General features: G+C 40.5%; 1 protein-coding gene, 1 long non-coding RNA gene and 1 other non-coding gene across 3 annotated transcripts in view; 1 reads left to right on the plus strand and 2 right to left on the minus strand.

Moving 5' to 3' along the window:
• Positions 1-24137, minus strand: part of LOC129487712 (disintegrin and metalloproteinase domain-containing protein 21) — a 108096-nt gene that overhangs the window by 34035 nt on the left and 49924 nt on the right. The gene's annotated exons all lie outside the window — the stretch shown is intronic.
• Positions 8180-8286, minus strand: LOC129488918 (U6 spliceosomal RNA). Its single transcript, XR_008659762.1, has one exon. It is a non-coding gene; the product is annotated as a U6 spliceosomal RNA (small nuclear RNA).
• LOC129487713 (uncharacterized) overlaps positions 21428-24137 on the plus strand; it is a 44473-nt gene continuing 41763 nt past the window's right edge. Inside the window, exon 1 of the long non-coding RNA XR_008659440.2 lies at positions 21428-21557. This is a non-coding gene — a long non-coding RNA (uncharacterized lncRNA). The remainder of the gene's footprint in view (positions 21558-24137) is intronic.

Here is a 24137-nt window from a genome sequence, read left to right on the forward strand (position 1 = left end):
GTTGGTTTCAAAGAACATCTTTTCTCTGCCTTCATTTCATTATGGACCCAGTAGTCATTCAGGAGCAGGTTGTTCAGTTTCCATGTAGTTGAGCAGTTTTGAGTGAGTTTCTCAATCCTGAGTTCTAGTTTAATTGCACTGTGGTCTAAGAGACAGTTTGTTATAATTTCTATTCTTTTAAATTTGCTGAGGAGTGCTTTACTTCCAACTATGTGGTCAATTTTGGAACAGGTGCGTTGTGGTGCTGAGAAGAATGTATATTCTGTTGATTTAGGGTGGAGGGTTCTGTAGATGTCTATTAGGTCTGCTTGGTGCAGAGCTGAATTTAATTCCTGGATATCCTTGTTAACTTTCTGTCTCGTTGATCTGTCTAATGTTGACAGTGGGTGTTAAAGTCTCCCATTATTATTGTGTGGGAGTCTAAGTCTCTTTGTAGGTCTCTAAGGACTTGCTTTATGAATCTGGATGCTCCTGTATTGGGTTTATATATATTTAGGATAGTTAGCTCTTCTTGTTGAATTGATCCCTTTACCATTATGTAATGGCCTTCTTTGTCTCTTTTGATCTTTGTTGATTTAAAGTCTGTTTCATCAGAGACTAGGATTGCAACCCCTGCCTTCTTTTGTTTTCCATTTGTTTGATAGATCTTCCTCCATCCCTTTATTTTGAGCCTATGTGTGTCTCTGCATATGGAATGGGTTTCCTGAATACAGCACACTGATGGGTCTTGACTATCCAATTTGCCAGTCTGTGTCTTTTAATTGGAGCATTTAATCCATTTACATTTAAGGTTAATATTGTTATGTGTGAATTTGATCCTGTCATGATGTTAGATGGTTATTTTGCTTGTTAGTTGATGCAGTTTCTTCCTAGCATCGAGGGTCTTTACAATTTGGCATGTTTTTGCAGTGACTGGTACTGGTTGTTCTTTTTCATGTTTAGTGCTTCCTTCAGGAGCTCTTGTAGGACAGGCCTGGTGGTGACAAAAATCTCTCAGCATTTGCTTGTCTGTAAAGTATTTTATTTCTCCTTCACTTGTGAAGCTTTGTTTGGCTGGATATGAAATTCTGGGTTGAAAATTCTTTTCTTTAAGAATGTTGAATATTGGCCTCCACGTTCTTCTGGCTTGTAGAGTTTCTGCTGAGAGATCTGCTGTTAGTCTGATGGCTTCCCTTTGTGGGTAACCCAACCTTTCTCTCTGGCTGCCCTTAACATTTTTTCCTTCATTTCAACTTTGGTGAATCTGACAATTACGTGTCTTGGAGTTGCTCTTCTCGAGGAGTATCTTTGTGGCATTCTCTGTATTTCCTGAATTTGAATGTTGGCCTGCCTTGCTAGGTTGGGGAAGTTCTCCTAGAAAATATCTTGCAGAGTGTTTTCCAACTTGGTTCCATTCTCCCTGTCACTTTCAGGTACACCAATCAGACGTAGATTTGGTCTTTTCACATAGTCTCATATTTCTTGGAGGCTTTGTTCATTTCTTTTCTTTTTTCTCTAAACTTCTCTTCTCACTTCATTTCATTCGTTTGATCTTCAATCACTGATACCCTTTCTTCCACTTGATCGAATTGGCTACTGAAGCTTGTGCATTCATCACGTAGTTCTTGTGCCATGGTTTTCAGCTCCATCAGGTCCTTTAAGGACTTCTCTGCATTGGTTATTCTAGTTTGCCATTCGTCTAATCTTTTTTCAAGGTTTTTAGCTTCTTTGCAATGGGTTCGAACTTCCTCCTTTAGCTCGGAGAAGTTTGATCATCTGAAGCCATGTTCTCTCAACTCATCAAAGTCACTCTCCATCCAGCTTTGTTCCATTGCTAGTGAGGATCTGTGTTCCTTTGGAGGAGGAGAGGCACTCTGATTTTTAGAATTTGCAGTATTTCTGTTGTGTTTTTTCCCCATCTTTGTGGTTTTATCTACCTTTGGTCTTTGATGATAGTGATGTACAGATGGGGTTTTGGTGTGGATGTCCTTTCTGTTTGTTAGTTTTCCTTTTAATAGTCAGGACCCTCAGCTGCAGGTCTGTTGGAGTTTGCTGGTGGTCCACTCCCGACCCTGTTTGCCTGGGTATCAGCAGCGGAGGCTGCAGAACAGCGAATATTGCTGAACAGCAAATGTTGCTGTCTGATCATTCCTCTGGAGGTTTCATCTCAGAGGGGTACCCAGCCATGTGAGGTGTCAGTCTGCCCCTACTGGGGAGTGCCTCCCAGATGGGCTACTCTGGAATCAGAGACCCACTTGAGGAGGCAGTCTGTCCATTCTCAGATCTCAGACTCCGTGCTGGGAGAACCACTACTCTCTTCAAAGCTGTCAGACAGGGACATTTAAGTCTGCAGAGGTTTCTGCTGCCTTTTGTTTGGCTATACCCTGCCCGCAGAGGTGGAGTCTACAGAAGCAGGCAGGCCTCCTTGAGCTGCAGTGGGCTCCACCCAGTTCGAGCTTCCTGGGCACTTTGTTTACCTACTCAAGCCTCAGCAATGGCGGGCGCCCCTCCCCCAGCCTCACTGCCACCTTGCAGTTTGATCTCAGACTGCTGTGCTAGTAATGAGTGAGGCTTCGTGGGTGTGGGACCCTCTGAGCCAGGCGCGGGATGTAATCTCCTGGTATGCTGTTTGCTAATACCATTGGAAAAGGGCAGTATTAGGGTGGGAATTGGCTACTGAAGCTTGTGCATTCATCATGTAGTTCTTGTGCCATGGTTTTCAGCTCCATCAGGTCCTTTAAGGACTTCTCTGCATTGGTTATTCTAGTTTGCCATTCGTCTAATCTTTTTTCAAGGTTTTCAATGGGCTCAAAGCTGGACGATTTTCCAGGTGCCATCTGTCACAGCTTTGCTTGGCTATGAAAGGGAATTCCCTGACCCCTTGCACTTCCCGGGTGAGGTGATGCCTCACCCTGCTTCAGCTCACGCTTGGCACACTGCATTCACTGTCCTGCACCCACTGTCCAACAAGCCCCAGTGAGATGAACCCAGTGTCTCAGTTGGAAATGCAGAAATCACCCATCTTCTGTGTCGCTCACGCTGGGAGCTGTAGACTGGAGCTGTTCCTGTTTGGCCATCTTGGAACCACCCCGCAGGGTTGTTTGTTTTTTCTTGTAAAGTTGTTTAAGTTCCTTGTAGATTCTGGATATTAGACCTTTGTCAGATGGATAGACTGCAAAATTTTTCTCCCATTCTGTAGGTTGCCTGTTCACTCTAATGATAGTTTCTTTTGCTGTGAAGAAACTCTTTAATTAGATCCCATTTTTTCAATTTGGGCTTTTGTTGCCATTGCTTTTGGTGTTTTAGTCATGAAGTCTTTCCCCATGCCTGTGTCCTGAATGTTATTGCCTAGGTTTTCTTCTAGGATTTATATGGTTTTAGGTTTTATGTTTAAGTCTTTAATCCATCTTGAGTTAATTTTTGTAAAACGTGTAAGGAAGGGGTCCAGGTTCAGTTTTCTGCATGTGGCTAGCCAGTTTTCCCAGCACCATTTATTAAATAGGGAATCCTTTCCCCATTGTTTGTTTTTGTCAGGTTTGTCAAAGATCAGAAGGTTGTAGATGTATGGCATTATTTCTGAGGCCTCTGTTCTGTTCCATTGGTGTATATGGTTACTGTAGCTTTGTAGTATAGTTTGAAGTCAGGTAGCATGATGCCTCCCACTTTGTTCTTTTTGCTTAGGATTGTCTTGGCTATACAGGCTCATTTTTGATTCCATATGAAATTTAAGGTAGTTATTTCTAGTTCTGTGAAGAAAGTCAATGGTAGCTTGATGGAAATAGCATTGAATCTATAAATTACTTTGGACAGTATGGCCATTTTCACAATGCTGATTCTTCCTATTCATGAACATGGAACGTTTTTCCACTTGTTTGTGTTCTCTCTTATTTCCTTAAGCGGTGGTTTATAGTTCTCCTTAAAGCAGTCCTTCATGTCCCTTGTAACTTGTATTCCTAGGTATTTTATTTTCTTTGTAGAAATTGTGAATGGGAGTTAACTTACGATTTGGCTCTCTGTTTGTCTATTATTGGTGTGTGGGAATGTTTGTGATTTTTGCACGTTGATTTTGTATCCTGAGACGTTGCCGAAGTTGCCTATCAAAGTAAGGAGATTTTGGGCTGAGGTGATGGGCTTTTCTAAATATACAATCATTTCATCTGCAAAGAGAAATAATTTGACTTCCTGTCTTCCTATCTGAATATGCTTTTTAAAATTTCTCTGACCTGATTGCCCTGGCCAGAACTTCCAACACTATGTTGAATAAGAGTGGTTAGAGAGGGCATCCTTGTCTTGTGTTGGTTTTCAAAGGGAGTACTTTCAGCTTTTGCCCATTCAGTATGATATTGGCTATGGGTTTGTTAGAAATAGCTCATATTATTTTGAGATACTTTCCATCAATGCCTAGTTTATTGAGTGTTTTTAGCATGAAGGGGTGTTAAATTTTATCAAAGCCTTTTCTTCATTTATTGTGATAATCATGTGGTTTTTATCATTGGTTCTGTTTCTGTGATGGATTATGTTTATTGATTTGCATATGTTGAACCAGCGTTGCATCCCAGTGATGAAGCTGACTTGATCATGGTGGATAAGCTTTCTGATGTGCTGCTGGATTCTGTTTGCCAGTATTTTATCGAGGATTTTTGCATCGATGTTCATCAGGGATACTGGCCTGAACTTTTTTTGTTGTATCTCTACCAGCTTTTTGTATCAGGATGATGCTGGCCTCATAAAATGAGTTAGGGAGGAGTCCCTCTTTTTCTATTGTTTGGAATAGTTTCAGAAGGAATGGTACCAGCTCCTCTTTGTACCTCTGGTAGAATTTTTCTGTGAATCCGTCTGGTCCTGGGCTTGTTTTGGTTGATAGGCTATTAATTACTGCCTCAATTTAAGAACTTGTTATTGGTCTATTCAGGGATTCAACTTCTTCCTGCTTCAGTGTTGGGAGGGTGTATATGTCCAGGAATTTATCTGTTTCTTCTAGATTTTCTAGTTTATTTGTTTAGAGGTGTTTTTAGTATTCTCTAATGGTAGTTTGTATTTCTGTGGGATCAGTGGTGATATCCCACTGATGGGGATCCTTTTGTAGGTGACCTGCCCTTTCTCTCTAGCTGCCTTTAACATTCTTTCTTTCATTTCAACCTTGGAAAATCGATGATTTTGGGGATGATCTTGTGTAGAATCTTGCAGGAGTTCTCTGTGTTTCCTCAATTTTACTGTTGGCCTCCCTAGCAAGATTGAGACAATTTTCATGGATGATATCCTGAAATATACGTTCCAAGTTGTTTGGTTTCTCCCCCTCCTTTTCATGGACACCAGTGATTCATAGATTTGGCCTCTTTACGTAATCCCATACTTCTCAAAGAATTTGTTAACTTTTAAAATTATTTTTTCTTTATTTTTGTCTGACTGTCTTATTTCAGAGAATCAGTCTTCAAGTTCTGAAATTCTGTTTGTTTTTGTTTTTTTGTTGTGTTTTGTTTTGTTTTGAGACAGTTTTGCTCTTGTTGCCCAGGCTGGAGTACAATGGCGCAAGCTTGGCTCACTACAACATCTGCCTCCTGGGTTCAAGAAATTCTCCTGCCTCAGCCTCCCAAGTAGCTGGGATTACAGGCACCTGCCACCATGCCCAGCTAATTTTTGTATTTTTAGTAGAGAGGGGGTTTCATCATTTTGGCCAGGCTGGTCTCAAACTCCTGACCTCAGATGATCTGGCTGCCTCAGCCTGCCAACATACTGGGATTACAGGCGTGAGCCACCGTGCCCAGCCTGAAATTCTTTCTTCAGCTTGGTTTATTCTGCTCTTAATACTTGTGATTGCATTGTGAAATTCTTGTGTTATTCAGCTCTTCCAGACCTGTTATGTTCTTTTTTATACTTGCTATTTCATTCTTCATCTCCTATATCACTTCATTGTGATTACCATTTTCCTTGGATTGAGTTTTGCCATCCTCCTGAGTCTTGGTGATCTTTGTTGCTATCCATATTCTGAATTCTATTTCTGTCATTCCAGCCAGTTCAGCCTGGTTAAGAACTCTTGTTGGAGAACTGCTGCAGTCATTTGGAGGAAATATGACAGGTACTGAAGTTCTTACCTTGGTTCTTTCTCATCTGTGTGTGTGAGTGTTCCTTTAACTGCAGTGCAGATTGAACACAGTCAATAGATTTCTTTTCTGGATGTTTTCACTGGACCAAGACTTTGTGCAGGGTCTTTATTTGAAGCTGACTTCTTGTCTCTGATTTCAGAGGGGGGTATGTTAATGAGGTATTTTTGGTGTTGAAGCCTTGGGGTGTGATCCAGCAGGTGACATTTAGGCTTATTGGTCAGTTGGTAGACTCTTGCCCCCTTGTGTGGCTCCCCTATGTTTTCCTGCAGTTGCAGTCATGTTCCCTCTCAGTGCTCTGAAAATGTGGGTTCCTCTCCCCCTTAAGTACAGGCTGTAGTTCACAATTTGGCAGTCCTGGGCTGCCCACTGCAGCTCTTGGGTTATTTCAGTGTTTATGTTCTTTTCCCAGCTTAGAGGCACAGAGGAAGAGATCTTAGTTGTGGTTGTGGCCAGGGGTCATTTGCTTGATTCCTTGGGGCTCCAACTCAGAGATGCAGGTCAGCAATTGCTCAGTGCAGTCAACCCAAGATGGAGAGTTTGTGCTGTGGGCCCAAGCCAGGGGTTCCCTGTCTGGTGACAAGCCATGGGGGCTATATGGGACCCGTGGGAGATGGACTGACCTCCTCCCCTTGGGTCAACTGCAGCTCATTGGAGGTATGAATAAGGCACTTAGGGTCTCTACTTCTTCATTAATCTGAGGGTGGCAAGGGCAGTTCCCTTGGGAGCTTTGTCAAGGGAGGTATGGACCTGTTGCTGGCCCAAAGACACCTATAGGAAGTGGCTAGAGACTCCGGTTGGGGGGTCCTGCCCAGTAAGGAGGAATGGGATCAGGACCCATTTTAAAAAGCAGTCTGGCCACGTTTTTGTAGAGCAGCTTTTCTGTGTGGCACTGGGGGTCCACTTCAGTGCCCAGTCACCCCAGACACTCCAAAGCCCAAAGGCTGGAATAGCTAAGTCACCCAAACAGTAAAGATGGTGGCCTTCCCCTCCCTCTGGGAGTGCCATGTCAGGAGTAATTCAGATCTCCGTTGGTTGGAGTGCTTAGGTGGGGTGGCTTGAGGCCTGAGTTGGGAGGTCCTGCTCAGTAAGGAGGAACAGGATTGGGCACCTGCTTAAAGCAGCAGTCTGGCCACATTTTGGTAGAGTGGCTGTACTGTTCAGAAGGGAGATCCCTTCTGCCCCAGGTCAGCTCAGACTCTCCAAAGCCTGAGGCTGGAATGACTAAGGTGCCTGAACAGCAACGATGGCGGCCCACCCCAACCCCAGGGAGCTCCTTCTTAGGGAGGTGCAATGCCACTACTGGTAGCTGCTGGAATTCCAAGTCAGTGGGTCTTATCTTGTGAGGTGCTGTGGAAGCAGGGTCCGTGGGCTGTTGCTGCTCAGCCCCCTGGATTCATCCTCTTTCCTAGGGGTATACACAGGAGTCTAACCTCCCACTTTGCTGGAGCTGCAGCTACGTTTGCTAGAAAGCCTCAGCATCTAAGGCTGCAGGGTCTCCATGCATGCCTGAGCAGCTGCTATGCCAAGACTCCACCTAGTTCTGTCTGTCAAACTGAAGACTGAAGGCCCTGGTGGAGTGCGTTCACAAGGAGACCTCTTGACCAACAAGTTGCAAAGATCTGTGGGAGAAGCATGGTTTCCCAGGGCTTCTCATTCACTCACTGCTTCCCTGGGCAGGGGGGAATCCCATGGCTCCATGTTGCTGCTAGGTGGGCCATTGTCCTGTCTTGCTTTTGTTTGTTCTCTGTGGGTCAGGCTGTTTCCTTGATTAACCCCACTGCGAGTACCTGGATGTTTCATTTGAAGGTATTGTATTTATTCACCCCTTCTCTTCCTCTCCATGAGAGCCATGCACACTATCTGCTTCTATTCAGCCATCCTGGCCACTCCTTTTTTTTTTTTCTTTTTACTATGCAATAAGAAGCAATTCTTACAGCATTGGTCTATTTTTACTTTTATTTTTGGAAATTAAAAATTATTTATTATGTTATTTTTCACTATGGGCTACTTAGAAACTATATAGCATGTTTTTCCAAACTGTGTATTAAAATTCTTTAGTTTTTTAAAATTTTTAAATAGTAATTTTATTTAATATAAAAAATATAGAGCACTTCACAAATTTGTGTGTCATCCTTGTACAGGGGGCCATGATAATATTCTCTGTATTATTCCAATTTTAGTATTTGCTTCCAAATACTAAAATTGCTAGTTTTTTTAGTTTTTTTTTTTTAATTTTTGTGGGTTCATAGTAGGTATATACATTTGTGGGGTACATGAGATGTTTTGATACAGGCATGCAATGTTAAATAATCACATCATGGAGAATGGAATATCCATTCCCTCTAGCATTTTTCCTTTGTGTTACAGACAATCTAATTACGCTTTTTATTTTAAAATGTACAATTAATTTATTATTGACTATAGGCACCCTGTTATGATATCAAATAGTAGGTCTTATTCATTCTTTCTATTTTTTAAAACCTATTAGCTATCCCAACCTCCCCTCTGCCACCATGTCCCCTTCCCAGCCTCTGGTAACGATTCTACTACTGCTCTATGTCCACAAGTTCAATTGTTTTGATTTTTACATTCCGCAGATAAGCGAGAACATCCAACGTTTGTGCCTGGCTTATTTCACTTAACATAATAACCTCCAGTTCTATCCATGTTGCTGCAAATGAAAATGACAGGATCTCATTGTTTTTAATGGCTGAGTAGTACTCCATTATGTATATGTATCACATTTTCTTTATCCATTCATCTGTTAATGGACACTTAGGTTGCTTCCAAATCTTAGCTATTGTAAGCAGTGCTGGAACAAACATAGGAGTGCAGATATCTCTTTGATATACTGTTTACTTTCTTTTGAGTATATACCCAGGAGTGGGATTGCGGGATCATATGGTAGCTCTATGTTCATTTCTGTGAGGAACCTCCAAACTGTTCTCCATAGTGATTGTACTAATTTACATTCCAACCAACAGTGTACGAGATTTCCCTTTTCTCCACATCCTCACCAGCATTTGTTATTGCCTGTCTTTAAGATAAAGGCCATTTTAACTAGGGTAAAAAGATACCTCATTATAGTTTCGATTTGCTGATGATCAATGATGTTGAGCATATTTTCATACACCTGCTTGCCATTAGTATGTCTCCTTTTGAGAAAGGTCTATTCAGATCTTTTGCCCATTTTTTTAATTGGATTGTTAGATTTTTTTCCTATAGAGTTGTTTGAGCTCCTTATATATTCCAGTTATTAATCCCTTGTCAGATAGGTAGTTTGAAAATATTTTCTTCCATTCAGTGGGTTGTCTCTTCATTTTGTTGATAGTTTCCTTTGCTTTGCAGAAGCTTTTTAACTTGATGTGATCCTATTTGTCCATTTTTGCTTTGGTTGCCTGTGCTTGTGGGGTATGCCTCAAGAAATTTTTGCCCAGAGCATTGTCCTGGAGAATTTCCCCAATATTTTCTTGTAGTAATTTCATAGTTTGGGGTCTTAGATATAAGTCTTTAACCCGTTTTGATTTTATTTTTGAATACATTGAGACATAGGGTCCTAGTTTCATTCTTCTGCATATGGATATCCAGTTTTCCTAGCACCATTCAGTGAAGAGACTGTCTTTTCCCTAGTGTATGTTCCTGGCACCTTTGTTAAAAAATGACTTCACTGTAGGTGTGATGATTTGTTTGTGGGTTCTTTATTCTGTTCCATTGTCCTATGTGTCTGTTTTTACACCAGTATCATGTCATTTTGGTTACTATAGCTTTGTAGTATAATTTGAAGTCAGGTAATGTGATTCCTCCAGTTTTGTTATTTTTGCTTAGGATAGTGTTGGCTATTCTGTGATTCCACATAAATTTTAGGATTTTTTTTCTATTTCTCAATTTTTTTTTTTTTTTTTTTTTTTTTTTTTTTGAGACAGGGTCTTGCTCTGTCACCCACGCTGGAGTTCAGTGATGCGATCCTGGCTCACTGCAACCCCTGCCTCCCAGGCTTAAGCCATCCTCTCACCTCAGCTTTCTGAGTAGCTGGGACTACAGGCACATGCCACCACACCTGGCTAATTTTTATATTTTTTTTGTAGAGACAGGGTTTTGCCATGTTGCCCAGGCTGGTTTCAAATTTCTGAGCTCAAGCAATTCACTCACCTCGGCTTCTTGAAGTGCTGGCATTACAGGCATAAGCCCCTGCATCCTGCCTTTTTTTTTTCCTTTGAAGAATCTTCACAGATGATAAAAATATAAATTCCATATAAATTTTATGATTTTTTTATTTCTGTGAAGAATCTTATTGATATTTTGATAGGCATTGCACTGAGTCTGGAGATTCCTTTGGGTAGTATGCACATTTTAACTATGTTGATTCTTTCAATTCATAAACATGGAATATTTTCTATTTTTTGGTGTCCTCATCAATTTATTTCATCTGTGCTTTATAGTTTTCATTATAGACGTCTTTCATTTCTTTGGTTAATTCCTAGGTAGTTAAATTTTTGTTGCTACTGCAAATGGAATTACTTTGTAAATTTCTTTTTCAGATTGTTCACTGTTGGCATATAGAAATGCTACAGATTTTTGGATGTTGATTTTGTATTCTGCAATTTTACTGAATTTGTTTATCAGTTCCAACAGTTTTATTGTGGAGTCTTTAGGTTTTTCCAAATATAAAATTATATCATCTGTAAATGAGGATCATTTGACTTCTTCCTTTTCAATTTGGATGCCCTTTCTTTGCTTCTCTTTTCTAGTTGCTCTAGCTAGGACTTCCAGTACTATGTTGAATAACAATGGTGAAAGTGGGTATCCTTGTCATGTTCTAGACCTTAGAGGAAAGGCTTTCTGACTTTTCCCATTCAGTATATACTAGCTGTGAGTCTGTCATATATGGCTTTTATTATGTTGAGGTATGTTCCTTCTATACCTAGTTTTTTGAGTCTTTATTATGAAGGGATGTTAAATTTTATCAAATGCTTTTTTAGCATCAGTTGAAATGATCATATGGTTTTCATCCTTCATTCTGCTGATCTGATGTATCACATTGATTGTTTTGCATGTATTGGACTGTCCTTGCATCCCAGACATAAATCCCCCATGGTCATGATGAATGATTTTTCTAATGTACTGTTGAATTAGGTTTGCTAGTATTTTGTTGAGGATTTTTGCATCGATATTTATCAGAGATATTTGCCAGTAGTGGTTTTTTTTTTTGATGTGTCTTTGGTATCAGGGTAATACTGGCATTATAGAAAGAGTCTAGAAGTATTCTCTTCTCCTCTACTTTTCAGAATAGTTTGAGTAGGATTGGTATTAGTTCTTCTGTAATGTTTGGTATAATTCAGCAGTGACACCATTGAGTGCCAGGCTTTTCTTTACTGGGAGAATTTTTATTACAGCTTCAATCTCATTACTTGGTTTTGTTCTGGACAGGTTTTGGATTTCTTCATGGTTCAATTTGTTTTTTTTTTGAGACAGAGTCTCAAAAAAAAGGAGTGCAGTGGTGTGGTCTCAGCTCACTGCAACCTCCACCTCCTAGGTTCAAGCAATTATTGTGCCTCAGCCACCCAAGTGGTTGGGATTACAGGCACGTGCCACCATGCCTGGCTAATTTTTTGCACTTTTAGTAGAGACAGGGTTTCACCATGTTGGCCAGGTTGGTCTCGAACTCCTGGCCTCAAGTGATCCACCCACCTTGGCCTCTCAAAGTACTGGGATTACAAGCATGAACCACCATGCCTGGCCCATGGTTCAATTTTGTTCTCATAATAGTGAGTGAGTTCCCACAAGACTTGATGGTTCTATAAGTAGAAGCTTCCCCTGCTCTTGCATCTCTCACCTGCCCCCATGTAAGACATACTTGCTTCCCCTTCCCCTTCTGCCATGATTGTAAGTTTCCTAAGGCCTCCTCTCCATGCTTCCTATTAATCCTGCAAAACTGTGACTGAATTAAACCTCTTTCCTTTATAAATTACCCAGTCTCAGGTAGTATCTTTAAAGCAATGTGATAATGGACTAATACAGTAAATGGGTACTGGTAGAATAGGGTACTGCTATAAAGATAACCTGAAAGTGTAGAAGCAACTTTGGAACTGGGTAATGGGCAGAGGTTGGAACAGTTTGGAGAGCTCAGAAGAAGACAGGAAGATGTGGGAAAGTTTGGAGCTTCCTAGAGACTTACTGAATGGTTTTGACCAAAATGCTGATAGCGATATGGACAATGAAGTCCAGGTTGAGCTGGTCTCAGATGGAGATGAGGAACTTATGTTTAAAAGGAAATCAGAATATAAAAGTTTGGAAAATTTGCAGTCTGACCATGTGGTATAAAAGTAAAACCCATTTTCTGGGAAGAAAGTCAAGCTGGCTGTAGAAATTTGCATAAGTAATGAGGAGCCAAATGTTAATAGCCAAGACAATGGGGAAAATGTCTCCAAGGCATGTCAGAGACCTACTGGGAAGCTTCTCCTGTCACAGGCCTGGAGGCCTAAAAGGGAAAAATGGTTTTGTGGGCCAGGCCAGGGACCTGCTGCTTTATGCAGCCTTGGGACTTGGTGCTCCATGTCCCAGCCACTCCAGCCTTAGCAGTGGCTAAAAGGGGCCAAGGTATGGCTTAGCGTTGCTTCAGAGGGTGCAAGCCCCAAGCCTTGGCAGTTTCCACATGGTGTTGGGCCTGTGGATGCACAGAAGGCAAGAGCTGAGGTTTGGGAACCTCCAACTATATTTTAGAGGATGTATGGAAATGCCTGGAAGTCCAGGCAGAAGTCTGCTGCAGGGATGGAGCCCTCATGGAGAACCTCTGCTAGGTCAGTGCAGAAGAGAAATGTGGGGTTGCAGCCCCCATGAAGAGTCCCCACTGGGGCACTTCCTAGTGCAGCTGTGAGAAGAGGGCCACCATCCTCCAGACCCCAGACCCACTGACAGCTTGCACTGTGTACCTGAAAAAGCCACAGAACTCTGGGTTTTGAACTTGCATGGGTCTTGTAGCTCCTTTATTTTGGCCAATTTCTCTCATTTGGAACGGGAACATTTAACCAATGCCTGTACCCCCACTATATCTTGGAAGTAACTAACTTGTTTTTGGTTTTACTAGATGAGACTATGGATTTGGACTTTTGAGTTAATGCTGGAATGAATTAAGACTTCAGAGGATTGTTGGGAAGGCATGATTGGTTTTGGAATGTTAGGACATGAGATTTGGGAAAGGACGGGGCAGAATGATATGGTTTGGCTCTGTGTCCCCACCCAAATCTTATCTTGAATTGTAATCCAAATTGCAATCCCCATGTGTTGAAGAAAGGACCTGGTGGGAGGTGATTGGATGATGGGGGTGGTTCCCCCATGCTTTTCTCATGATAGTGAGTTCTCATGAGATCTTATAGTTTTATAAGTAGACGTTTCCATGGCTCTCATGCGTCTTGCCTGCCACCATGTAAGATGTGCTTGCTTTCCCTTAGTCCTCCACCATGATTGTAAGTTTCCTGAGGCCTCCTAACCATGCTTCCTGCTAAGCCTGCAGAACTGTGAGTCAATTAAACCTCTTTCCTTTATAAATTACCTAGTCTCAGGTTGTATCTTTATAGTAGTGGGAGAATGGACTAATACAGATATGGACAGTGAAGTCTGGACTGAGGAGGTCTCAAATGGAGATAAGGAACTTATTGGGAACTGGGATAAAGTTCACTCTTGTTCTGCTTTAGCAAAGAGACTGGTGGCATTGTGCCCCTGCTCTAGAGATCTGTGGAACTTTGAACTTGACAGAGATTATTTACGTTATCCGGCAAAAGAAATTTGTTTTTGTAAGACAGGGTCTCACTCTGTCACCCAGGCTAGCACGCAGTTGCATGATCTCAGTCACTGCAACCTCTGCTTCCCAAGTTCAAGCAATTCTCCAGCCTCAGCCTCCCAAGTAGCTGGGCCTACAGGTTCACACCATCACACAGAGCTAATTTTTATATTCTTTATAGAGAAAGGATTTTGCTGTGTTGCCCAGGCTGGTCTCAAACTCCTGAGCTCAAAGTGACTTACCCACCTTAGCCTCCCAAAGTGCTGAGATTATAGGCATGAGCCACCATGTCCGGCCAGGTGGAAGAAATTTCTAAGTAACAAAGCATTCAAGCTGTGGCCTGGCTGCTTCTAAAAGCATATGCTCATTTGCATAAGCACTGAAATGAATTGAAACTTGAACTTATATTTAAAAGGAAGCAGAGCATGAAAGTGTGGAAAATTGCAGCCTGGCTATGTGGTAGAAAAGAAAAACTCATTTTCGGGGGAGGAATTTAAGCCCAAGCTGGCTGCAGAAATTTGCATAAGTAAAGAGGAGCCAAACGTTCATAGCTGACAATGGGGAAAATGCCTCCAGGGCATTTTAGAGAACTTCACAGCAGCTCCTCCCATCACAGGCCCAGAAACCTAGGAGGGAAAAATGGTTTCATGGGCTGGGCCTCAGTCCTCAGGCCTCACTGCCCTGTGCAACCTAAGGACACTGCTCCCTGCATTCCAGCCACTCCAGCTCCAGTTGTGGCTAAAAGAGCCCCAGATATGTCTCAGATCACTGCTCCAGAGGGTGGAAGCTGGAAGCTGCCAAGACTTCTATGTGGTGTTAAGCCTATAGGTGCACAAAGGGCAAGAGTTGAGGCTTGGGAGTGAAGTGACACAAGCACCCCTCTGGCCACCACCACTGTGACTTTGTTGGGTCAGACCTGCAGCCAGAACAGCACTGGGTCTCATCCAAGGCCTGCTGTAACCAATCCCTTGCTACTGTCTGTGTTTACACAAGGTCCTGGGGCTGTACAATTAGCAGGTGGAAAAGCCACCCAGGCCTGCCTGTGTTGTTTTTTTACTTCAGGAAAGCAAGTTCCTCAAAACCCCAGGTGGGTTCAGAGATGCTCTCTGGGAGTTGAGGACTAGAGTCAAAAGTTTTAGCAGCCTACCTGGTGTTCTATTTTACCACAGCTGAGCTGGGACTCAAACTACAAGATGCAATCTTTTTCACTATTTCCTCCCCTTTCCAAAGGCAGAGGAGCCTCACTCCATAGCCACCACCATCACACCCACAAGAAGTACTGCCAGACTACTGGTAATGTTCCCTCAAGGCTCAAGGACTCTTAAGTCAGCTGTGGTGAATGCTGCCTGGCCTGGGACTCATCCTTCAGTGGGCTCCCCTCCAGCCCAGGGCAGGTCCAGAAATGCCATCCAAGAATCCAGTCCTGGAATCAAGGACCCCAAGAGCCCACTTGGTGCTCTACTTCTCTGTGGCCATGCTGATACGTAAGGTAGAAGATGAACTCCCCTTTACTTTTCCCTCTGCTTTTTTCAAGCAGAAGGAGTTTCTCCCAATAGCCGCCACAACTGGTAATGTGCTATGTCTCACCTGAAGCTGACAAGTCTCAGAGGCTCACCCAAGATTCTTGACATAGTACCTGGGTATTGCTGCTGGTTATTCAGGGCTTACGGGCTCTGTAGTTAGCAGGTGATGAATGCTTCCATGTCTGGGCCCTTTTCTTCAAGGCAGCAGGTTTCCTTCTGGCCCAGGATGTGTCTAGAAATGTTGTCCAAGAGCTAGCGCCTGAAACGGGGGCCTCATGACTCTGGCCAGTGCCCTATCCTGCTGTGGCTGAGCTGATATCCAAGTTGCAAAACAAGTCCTCCCCATTCTTCCCACTCCTCCCCTCAAGTGGAAGGACAACCAGGTATCCTGCAAGCTGTGAAGTCTGATTTTAGAGGAGGAGTGATGCCAGCACTCCCTTAGCCACCCTGGCTTGTGTCTCAGTTGGTCACATGTCCCCAACCCCCCTCCCCGCCAACCAACCCAGTCCATTAACTCTGGGCCTAGTTCAGCACTAGGACTTATCTTAGAGTTGCAGTCCTTATAGCCTATACTGCCTTTCAAGTTTACTTAGGGATATACAGCACTGTAGCCCTCAGTGGTGAGATTTGCAGGTACTCAAGTACAGACTGCTTCGACTAGCAATTCCCCTCTGGCTAGGGCTTATTTAAATGCTCCCTCTATGGGCAAGTGTCAGCTGAGTTCAGTCTGATTTTCCTTTCTGCTGTAACAGGACAGCACTGAGTTTAATCCCTCCAATTGCTGTGCTGTCTCTCCCCCAGCATCCAGAGATGCTCTCTGCACCCCACTACAGTTGCCTGGGGCAGGAGTGGTGGTGTCGGGAATTCAAGACTTTTTTTTCTATTTCTTCGGTCCCTCTTTCAGAGATACAAAGTGATATGAAGATAAAACCAGGTACTAGGATTGCTCTCGTGATTTTTGGTTCTTATGAAGGTTTTTTTTTTTTTTCTGTGTAGATAGTTGTTAAATTGGTGTTCTTGCAGGGGTGACAATCGGTAGAGCCTTCTGTTCCACCATATTGCTCCACCTCTGCTCCTGCTTTCACATTAGGTTATTTTTTAATTTTTTAAATTAATATACTTTATTTTTTGGAGCATTGTTAGGCTTACAGAAAAACTGAATAGAAAGTACAGGAAGCTTCCATTTACTTCCTGTCTCCCCTACCTACATTCTCCCCTATTATTAACATCTTGCATTGGTAGGTACAGTTGATACAATTGATGAATCAATATCAATACATTGTTACTAACTCAATTCATAGTTTACATTGAGGTTCACCCTTTGTGTTGTACATTTTTATGGATTTGAAAAACACATGTCATGTATCTACCATTGCAGCATAATACAGAATAGTTTCACTCCATAAAAATCCCGTGTGTGCTGGCTATTCATTCCGTCTCTTTAACACTGCCCCCCCAACTCTGGAAGCCACTGATATTTTTAATCTCTATAGTATCGCCTTTTACAACATTGGAAACATAAAAGTATGTCAGCTTTACACCTATTCAAGGATATCTTTGTTGCTTTCAATTTTTATCAATTATGAATAAATCGGCTATAGATATATGTACACAGATTTTTGTGGACATAAGTTTTCAATACATTTGTGTAAATACCTAGGAGTGTGGTAACTGGATTATATGGAAGACAATGTTTAGCTTAGTAAGAAACTGCCAAAATGCCTTCCAAATTGGCTGTATCATTTTGCATTCCCGCCAGCAATGAAGGAGAGAGTTTCTGTTTCTCGACAACCCTACCATCGTTTCGTGTTGTTGGTGTTTTAGATTGTAGCCATTCTAATAGATTATGTGTGGTGGTATCTCGTTGTGGTTTTAATTTGCAATTCTCTAATGACATGTGATGTTGAGCATCCATAAATATGCTTATTTGTTATCTGTATATCTTCTTTGGTGAAGTATATGTTCAGATTTTTTGCTTATTACTTAATGGGTTGTTTTTTCTTACTGTTGAGTTTTAAGAGTTCTATCTACATTTTGGATACAAATGTTTCATCATATATGTGCTTTGCAAATATTTCCTTCCAGTTCGTGGCTTGTCTTTCCATTCTCTTAACAGTGCAGTTTACAGAACTGAAGTTTTTCATTTTAAAAAAGTCCAACTGGGCCGGGCGTGGTGGCTCACGCTTGTAATCCCAGCACTTTGGGAGGCCGAGGCGGGCGGATCACGAGGTCAGGAGATCGAGACCACGGTGAAACCCCGTCTCTACTAAAAATACAAAAAAATTAGCCGGGCGTGGTGGCGGGCACCTGTAGTCCCAGCTACTCGGAGAGGCTGAGGCAGGAGAATGGCGGGAACTCAGGAGGCGGAGCTTGCAGTGAGCCGAGATCGCGCCACTGCACTCCAGCCTGGGCAACAGAGCGAGACTCTGTCTCAAAAAAAAAAAAAAAAAAAGTCCAACTGATCATTTTGTTCATTCAAGGAACATTCATCCTTTTTGTACGGTATATAAAACTCATTGCCAAACCCAAAGTCATATACATTTTCTCCTATATTAGTTTCCAGAAGTTTTAAAGTTCTTTTAAAAAGTTATTTATTTAATTGAAATGTTGTAATTGTATATATGTATGGGGTACAATTTAATGTTTTGATACATATCTATGTTGTATAATGATCCAATCTGGGTAGTCAGTGTATGTATCACCTCATGCATTTACATTCCTTAAGGTGAGAACCTTCAAAAGCCTCTCTTCTAGCTATTTTGTAATATACAATATTTTAATGCCAGCCATAGTCACGATACTGTGCAATAGAACACCAGAATTTACTCCTTCTATCTAATTGTAACTTCGTACCCATTGACCAACTTCTCCTATCCTCCTCTTTTCCTCTGTCTGAAGTCTTTGGTAACCACTGTTCTATTCTTTGCTTCTATGATATCAGCTTAAAAAAATAGATTCCTGGTATGAGTGAGATCATGCAGTGCTTGTCTTTTCTGTGTCTGGCTTATTTCATGTATCATGATCTCCTCCAGGTTCATTCATGTTGTCTCAAATCATAGGATTTCATTCCTTTTTATGGCTGAATAGTGTCCCATTGTGTATATATACCACATTTTCAATATCCATTCATCCATTGATGGACACTTAGATATGTTTCATATCTTGGCTATTGTGAATAGTGCTGCAATAAACATGAGAGTGCAGCTGTCTCTTCAACATATTGATTTCCTTTATTCTGGGTATAAACTCAGCAATGGGACTGTGAGGTCATATGGTAGTTCTATTTTTACTTTTTTCTGAGGAACCTCCAAACTATTTTCCATAATGGCTGTACTACTTTACATTCCCACCAACAGCATCTGAGTATTCTTTCTCTCTATCCTTGCCAGCATTTTTAAAAAATCTTTTTGATAATAGCCATCCTAGCTGAAGTGAGGTGTTATCTCCCTTTGGTTTTGATTTGCATTTCTCTGATGATTAGTGATGTTGAGCATTTTTTCATATACCTATTGACCATTTGTATATCTTCTTTTTAAAAATGTCTATTCAGGTCTTTTTGCCCATTATTAGGTTGAGGTATTTGGTTTTTAGCTGTTGAATTGTTTAAGTTCTTTATATATTCTGTACGTTAACCTCTTGTCAGATAAGTAGTCTTAAAATTTTTTTACATTCTGCAGGTTGTCTCCTCACTCTGTTAATAGTTTATTTTGCAGTGCAAAAGTATTTTAGTTTGATATAATCCCATTTGTGTATCTTTGCTTTTTTTGCCTGTGCTTTTGAGGCCTTATTTTTCAAAATTCTTGAAAAATTCAGCCCAATATTGGGAAGCATTTTATGTTTTCTTCTACTACTTTCATAGTTTTTGTGTTTAATAGTTAAGATTTTAATCAATTTTAAGTTAATTTTTATGTATGGTGAGAGTTAGGGATCTGGTCTCATTCTTTTGCATAGAATATCCAATTTTGCTAGCATCATTTATTAAAGAGACTGTCTTTTCTCCAATGTGTGTCCTTGGCACCTTTGTCAAGGCTCAGGGTTGTTGATTTGTTTCTGGGTTTTACATTCTATTCTATTGGTCTATGGATCAGTTTCTATGTCACTACCATGATGTTTTGGTTACAATAGCTTTGTAATATATTTTCAAGCCAGGTAGTGTGAGGCCTCCAGCTTCACACTCCAATGGAATCTTTTATGATTTCACATAAATTTTATGGTTTGTTTTTTCTTTATCTGTGAAGAATGTCATTGGTATTTTGATAGGGATTGTATTAAATCTCATTGCTTTGGGTAGTATGGCCATTTTAAAAACATAAATTCTTCCAATCTATGAACACTTCTACTTATTTGTATCCTCTTCAATTTCTTTCATCAAAGTTTTATAGTTTTCAGTGTAGAAATCTTTCACCTGCATGGTTATATTTATTCCTAGGAGTTTGTTGTTGTTGTTGCTGTTGTTGCGATTGTATATAAAATTGTTTTCTTGATTTCTTTTTAACATGGTTCACTATTAGCATATTGAAATGGTAATAATTTTTATGTTGATTTTGTAGCCTGTAACTTTTAATTGAATTTGTTTATTATTTCTAGAGGTTTTTTTGTGGAGTCTTTAGGGTTTTCTCTATACAAAATGAAGTCATCTGCAAACAGGACAATTTTTTTTTTTTTTTTTTGAGATGGAGTCTCGCTCTGTCGCCCAGGCTGGAGTGCAGTGGCATGATCTCGGCTCACTGCAAGCTCTGCCTCCCTGGTTCATGCCATTCTCCTGCCTCAGCCTCCCGAGGAGCTGGGACTACAGGTGCCTGCCACTACACTGGGCTAATTTTTTTGTATTTTTAGTAGAGATGGGGTTTCACTGTGTTAGCCAGGATGGTCTCAATCTCCTGACCTCGTGATCTGCCCACCTCGGCCTCCCAAAGTGTTGGGATTACAGGCGTGAGCCACCGCGCCCAGCCCAAACAGGACCAACTTGACTTCCTCTTTTCCAATTTGGATGCCTTTTACTTCTTTCTCTTACCTCATTGATCTGGCTAGGACTTCTAGTACAATATTGAAAGTGAGCCTTCTTATTTGGTTCCTGAGCTTTTCCCTGTTCACTATGATGTTAGCTGGGAGTTTGTCATATATGGTCTTTATTGTGTTTAGGTACATAACTCTATACCTAATTTGTTGAGACATTTTGTCATGAAAGGATGTTGAATCTTGTCAAATTATTTTCTGCATCTATTAAAATATCACATGGTTTCTGTCACTCTTTCTCGTAATGTGATGTAGTGCATTTGTTGATTTGTGTATGCTAAATCATCTTGCATCACTGGCATTAATCCCACTTGCTCATATTGAATAGTCTTTTTAATATGCTATTGGATTTGGATTGCTAACACCTTACTAAGAATTTTTGTGTGTACATTCATCAAGGAGTTGTTGTTGGCCTGTTGTTTTTTTTTTGTTGTTGCTGTGTTGTTGTTTGGTTTTGGAATCAGGGCAGTAGTGGCCTGGTAAAACTAGTTTGGCAATACTTATTCCTTTTCAGTTTTTTGGAATAGTTTGAGGAGAATAGGCATTAGCTCTTCAAATGTTTGTGGAATTCAGCACTGAAGCCATTAGTTCCTGAGCTTTTCTTTGATGAAAGACTTTTTATTACTGATTCAGTTTCCTCGCTCATGTATTACTGATTCAATTTCCTCACTCATCACTGGTCTGTTCAAATTTTCTATTTCTTCATAATTTAATGTTGGTAGGTTATATCTGTCCAGGAATTGATCCCTTTCTTCTGTGTTATGAAATTTGTTGTCATAATAGTCTCTTATGACCCTTTGTATTCCTGTACTATCAGTTGTAACATCTCCTTTTCATCTGTATTTTATTTATTTCAGCCTTCTCTCTCTTTTTTTCTTAGTCTAGATAAAGGCTTGTGGATTTTGTTTTTTAAACCAGCTCTTCATTTCATTGATCTTTACTTTATTAGTCTTTTTTTATTTATTCTCTGAGCTTTATTATTTCCTTTTTAGTTTGCCAATTTTGCCAATTTTGAGTTTGGTTTGTTCCTGCTTATCTCTAGCCTAAGTCTTAAAGATTAAGAGCCTGTGAACAGAATATCGGCAGAAATATGGACAATAAAGGCCTTTCTGATGAGGTCTCAGATGGAAATGAGGAATATCTTATTAGAAACTGAAGGTAAGGTCATCCTTGTTATAAAGTGGCAATAAACTTGGCTGAATTATCCTCATGACAGAGGACATTGTGGGAAAAATAATTAAAAAGCAATGAAGCAATGCACTGGCCAGGCATGGTGGCTCATGCTTATAATCCCAGCACTTTAGGAGGCTGAGGCAGAAGAATTGCTTGAGCCAGGAGTTCAAGACCAGCCTGAGCAATATAGTGAGACTTCATCTCTACAACAAACAATCAAATGATAGATAGATGATAGACTACATATATGGTATATATATACACATGAATATATAGACAAAAATATTTTATTAATATTTTGCTTCGATATTTCTGTTATATATATATACACACATACACACACACACACATATATATATAAACACACATATATAACAAACAACAAAATAAAATAAAAGTAATACATAATATATATATAGACATCTGGCCATAGAAATATCTAAGCAAAATATTAATAATCTGTATGGCTTCTATCAACTGCTTAGAGTAAATGCTAGAAGAAAGAATTTAAAGACAGAGTTTATCACTAAAAGGGAAGCAGAGCATAAAGACTTAGAAAATTCTCAGCCTGGATTTTCTTCTCCATCTAAAACTCCCATAATGCATACGTTGTTTAGCTTGATGGTGTTTCACTATTTCTTTATGTTCTGTATACTTTTCTTCATTCCTTCTTGTTTCTTCTACTTAGATCAGATAATTTCAATTGTCCTATCTTCAAGTATTTTCAAGAAAAGAAGACTTTTCTCTTTGAACAAATCTGCTGTTGAGCAACCCTACTACATTTTTCATTGTAGTTACTGTGCCTTTCCGATCCAGAATTTTCATTTATTCCCTTTTTGTAATTTTCTTTGTTAAAAATGCTCATTTTGTTCATATATTAGTTTTCTGATTCTTCAGGGTTGGTTTTTTTTTTTGGTCCATGTTTTCCCTTAGCTCTTTGACTATACTTCAAACAGTTGTTTTATGGACTTAGTCTAGTTAAGTCTGATGTCTAGGTTCTATTGGGGATGATTTCTGTCAATTATTTTGTTCTTTTGAATAAGCCATGTCTTACTGTTTCTTTGTATACTTTGTACTTTTTGTTGTTCATGACAATAGGGTATTTTATTATTATAATGTGGTAACTGAGAACATATTCTCATTCCTTCCGGTAATGCTTTTGAAAAGTTTAATTGTTGAAGGATATAAGGCATTTATTTAGATATTTTTCCAAACAAATTTAGTCAAGACTATCTGGTTGTGTGTGCTCAGTAAAGATGCTCTTCCTTTAGCTTGCATTAACTAATGTTTTGGCAAAGGTTTCTTTAATTATTGGAGTATCTTGAAGATGGCATTTTCTTGATGTATGTTTGTTTGTTGTAAACCTTTGAATTTTTTTCCAAAGCTCTTACACTGTTGATTCAGATAGCTGAATTTCTAGGTATTTTTCTTTTTCAATGTTTCTATGGGGGAAGGAGAGCTTGCAGTTTTCCAGCCTGATACTTTACTGATGTCACTCTCACTTAAAACTTTTTAAAACATCTATGATTTCAAAAATGATACATACTAATTCATGAAAAGCCAGATGAGACACACAAAGAGAGAACTAAATTCAAGAAGATTTTTAAAAGACTAAACACAATACACACACACACACACACACACACACACGATTACTTAAACGTAACTCATTTCTAGAACTTCTCTGTACCCCCAAACAGTCCTCTTCACATCATTGAAATAGTCTGCTAATTTATACACATTGTGACTAGGGGGTTTCCTGGCTGTATCTTTTCAGTATCTATGATATTATGATTTTATACACACACACACACACACACACGCACACACACACACACAGGTTTTCATCCATAGTTCCTGGCTTACAACGCCCACAACCTTGTTATAGTTTTGTTATAATTAATGTTGGAGTGCTTTAGGCCTCAGAAACAGACCTGAAGAAACAGAATCCCTCTCTCTCTCTCTCTCTCTGACCTTTTCCTGTCCTTTTTCACCCATCCAAGGCAGGACTAATCTGATTATGGGGCAGAAGACCCTCATTCCAGAGGGGGTCCTGCCCAATATCCTAAAGGAAGAATGGTAAACACAGAGGCCAAGACTGAACAGACAGGCCTTGCTGGGTTTAAACCATGCACTTTTTCCAGTCACATTTCTGTGTGGTTGTCAATCATGCCTATGTAATGAAGCCTCCATAATATCTCAAAAGGGTAGGGTTCAGAGAGCTTCTGGATAGCTGAGCATGTGGGGGCTCCTTGATGATTGTGCACAAGGAGGGCATGGAAGCTCTGTGCCCCTTGCACCATACCTCACCGTATGCATCTCTTCTTCTGTATCCTATATAATACCCTTTATAATAACTGGGTAAGCATAAGTGTTTTCCTGAGTTCCATTCCAACAAATCAACCAAACTCCAAAAAGGAGTCATGGGAACCCCAAACTGAAGCTTGTTGATCAGAAGTTCTGGAGGCCTACACATGTGACTGGTAGCTGAAGCTGGGGACTGGACGCCTAACCTGGGGAATCTGGCACTATACCCAGGTAGATGGTGTCAGAATTGATTTGAAG

The sequence above is a fragment of the Symphalangus syndactylus genome, chromosome 8 (genome assembly GCF_028878055.3).
Source record: "Symphalangus syndactylus isolate Jambi chromosome 8, NHGRI_mSymSyn1-v2.1_pri, whole genome shotgun sequence".
Classification (NCBI taxonomy): Eukaryota; Metazoa; Chordata; class Mammalia; order Primates; family Hylobatidae; genus Symphalangus; species Symphalangus syndactylus.